Raw genomic sequence first — 4,101 nt, forward strand, 5'->3', positions numbered from 1 at the left:
ACAGATTAACCAAGTGATAAAAATTTTAAAAGATGAGAAAATGAACAATAATTAAAATTATAAATGAATATAAGGTTAACCCTGCTTCATAAATCTGTGTTCTTAAACTATTTAATCAGTTTATCTCAAGTCAAATACCCTGTTCAGTTAAATACATTAAAATAAGATTGTACTTTAAGTTTTTGACCCACGGTTAAATCCATGGCCATATATAATTCTAAAATACATGTTAATAATTATAAACTGTGCAGTCTTAATTATATGTAATATACATAATAACTATTCGATTTGTATTCTTAAATATTCTAGCAGTTTCTCAATAAATTTTTTCAAAATGACTAGTCTCTGATAAGCATCTTATTTCAGTAATATAACAAAAATTTAGCTACTTTCACTTTGCTATCAGTAAAAAAAATGGTATAGTGTTCATTGAAAAGACATTAATAAATATACTTTCTGAGTGGCAGATTGATTCTTTCAACAAATGTTTCCTAGCAACATTTTATATGCAGGCACTGGGCACGTAGGATTATGAGATACAAAGATGAATTAGAAAACACTCCTGCTCTCAATGAATTCGAGTCAAATGTAAAACGTAGAAAGTGATATGTCTTTAAACATGCAATACCTGATAAGTAAATGGCTGCAAGCTACTCATAGAGATGGCAATAGTACAGTTACAGCAATAGTTAATCTTGATTGTTTAATTTGTGTCAAGCACTGCATTTTTCCAGCTGTCCTTTTCATCATGTCCTATTTCCTCACTTTACATGTAAGAAACTAAGCCCTAGAGAGTTATTTCCCAAGTTCATATAGCTAATAGGGGGTAGAACTAATCTCATATCTGTTATTTCTAAATATTTATCTCTGATATTTCTTCTGCTAAATTCAAACCAAACATTTTGACTACGCATGATACTACTGTAAAAAAAAAAAATCACCAGGAACGAATTTTGTGTATAATTGAGACACAGAAATATTATAATATGAAAAGGTAAATGCAATAGTAAAGAATATGTAAACTGTGCTACGGAGAACATGTAGGTGGAAGCAGCACTCCCTAGAGGAGTCAGGACAGCTTTCAGAAAATTAGTCCTTTAAGCTGAGGTTTGATTTCTTTATTCAGTATTATACATATTTAGTGTGTGTGTGTGTGTGTGTGTGTGTGTGTGTGTGTACACGCGCACATGTGTGTGTGTGAACGTGCACTTGCGAGTATCATAGTGTAGTTCAGCAGTGGACATCATTTGGCCAACAGACAAGGAACATTTTGAGGTAGAAGAATTCATCTGTGCAAAGATTGGAATCATGAAAGAACATAGATTGTTCAGAAAAAAACTAGATAATGTGGTTTGGGGAAACAGTAAATACAGGGTAAGATGTTGGAATGGTAACCTGGGATCACAGTGAGAATCCTTAATGGATTTGTCTTAACATCCATCTTTTGGTGGGAGGAAGCTATGAGTCGTTTTTAAACTATTGCTAGAGTAAAAAATGAGACATGAGAGCCCAAAATTGAGCAGCATCGGCTTGATTGATAGTCACTGAACTGAGAAATATTGCAGTGGTAGGATGCAGAAGGCTTGCTAATGAACTGGAAATAGGGAATAAGGGGTGAGATAAAATAGTTGAAGAGTATATTTAGCTCAGTTCGATCCATAGATGCTGATGCCCTTATCAGGAAAAGGAAATACAAAAAGAGGAACAAGGATGGGAGCCAAAAGAGAGATGAGAGGGTTGGAGCTGAGAAAAAAAAAAAAAAAAAACAAACCTAAATTTGGGTTGTATCAATTGAATGTAATGTAACTAAGAAAGAAGAGAATTAAAAATAATGAGAGTGTCATTTAAATTGCTTTGAATGCTGAAGGATTTAGAAGTTATAACTACAGAATTATTTCAAGTTATAAATTTCTTAAACATTTTAATAATAAGTAAGCATCTAGAAAAAATATAACATTTTGTTTATTGAAAATCAACATTGGAAACCATTTTTCTCTTCAAATATACATGGGTTTTGTTACTATTTCTATTGAATAGAGCCTAATTTGTATCTTTTCCACATGAATGAAAGTTCGAACAAATAATTTCAGAGTTCATTTTAAAGCATCATTGAGAAATACATGATTAGTCATTATATCAGCAATAATGAAGAAAGAACAAAAAAATTATTTTGTGAGGTAATAATATTTATTATCTAAAATATTTTATAGGTAAAAAATAAATTTAAAAAATGTGTCAATTATTATATAATGCAAGTTTTTCTTATTTTGAACTCTCATGCCTTCTTTAATATAGAATATTTCAGTGTATAACTTTAGAAAATATTAAAAGAAACATTTTGCTTTCTTCAGTTTCTTTCCTTAATTTTTAAATAGATATTATCCCATGATATTTGGCACCACTCTTTAAATTAAGAGTGAACTTATTTCTAATTAACTCTCAATTCTGGCAAATTCTAACTATAATAAAATAATACTAAAACCCCTATAAAAGTCTTTATCATTCAAGCTATGTTGTATGTCTCTACACACCATTACTAAATTGTTTCTGTTCAAAGTTGTATTTTGCTGAGTAGAATATTTCTGAATTATATCAACTTTTACTTCACTGTACAAATACTAAAAGACACATTGAAATTAGGAATTATTACCATTGTACTGTAGTATTTTTTTTGAAGACACCGAGTTTGTGATTCCTGATAGAGAATTTCTGAGTAGCTATATTAAAAAACTTGCAAATAGAAAATCATCCCCTAAGATAAATTATGTTTAGCTATAGGGTGACAAATATATTTAATCTAGAATACTCAATTTATGGTCCTGATGTATATGCATTTATATAATTTTAACAATGTGTCATGTACATGCAGGGAAACATATGAATACAGGTCTAATTGAGAAGCTAGAGTTAAAGTTAGCATTATTAGACTTTAATGGGCTTCAGAGTTTCTTAGGATATCGTTAATTATTCTCCTAATATTTCTGCATCCATAGTATTCATTTACACAACAGAAGGGAATAGTTATTTTGGCTGCTAGAAAATGAATGAGCTCACCTACTCTCTTGTATGATAGAGGCAATTATTTGGTGATTTTCTCTTAATGTTGGGCACCTGTGTGTATTAAAATTTCAAGAAGAGGTCTTAGAAATGTGTAAGTGGTGTCCAAGGTCTTAGCTTTTATTAAAAAAATATATACATATTTTTGTGTGTGTATATATATATGTATGTATATGTGTATATATGTATGTATATGTGTGTGTGTGTGTGTGTGTGTGTGTGTATAATTACAGTAAGGATAATTGTATTATGCATTTCTGACTTTCTTTTAATACACCTCTAACATAACTTTGCCGATTTTGCTCACTAAGAGAAACAAAGGTCAGTGAATCGAATCTTCCACAGTCAGCTCTTCCAGGTAATAATGACTATCAGAAACCCAATATAAAATTTTGATTATAAAGAAGCTGATGGAATCAGTAAAATGACATTGAATATTTATTAAATTTGATCCATTTAGAGTTTTCATTATGCATCAGCTGTTATTTTTAGGCATGAATTTAACCAAGCTTGTGAGATATCCCTTTATTTCCATCTAAAAAGTGATAGAATAGATATATAATTTTATTTACTTTTCCTGTTCATAGACTATCTCTATGAATTTCTCCAGTTTTGAAGGAACAGTATAGGCTATATTCATGGTAATTTATTTTTTTAAATACCACATGGTTGTTCTGCTTTATTCATGCTTGACTAATGACATTTTAGGCAAGTAGTTTCCTTTCAAACTGGTTCTTCTTAGCCACACAGAATATATCTGGCCTAACTTCCAATATTGTTAAAAATGTTTGAATATTGGTTCCTCCCCTCTTCCCCCACCCCCCGAAAAGTAACAGTAAGGTAAAATTCTACATAGAAATACATTAAAATGTGAATAAACTTTGACTTATGTTTTCAATCACTTTCCTACTTTTATACAGTAGAATGTATTCTATCCAGTGTGAGTCACCTTGTTTGTTCTAAAGATTGAATTACATTGTTGTTATTATAGATATAATAGATTTTACTCCCTATCATTTCATTTTAGTTTTCCATTGTCCTTTT

This window comes from Pteropus alecto, unplaced genomic scaffold, assembly GCF_000325575.1.
Source record: "Pteropus alecto unplaced genomic scaffold, ASM32557v1 scaffold109, whole genome shotgun sequence".
NCBI lineage: Eukaryota > Metazoa > Chordata > Mammalia > Chiroptera > Pteropodidae > Pteropus > Pteropus alecto.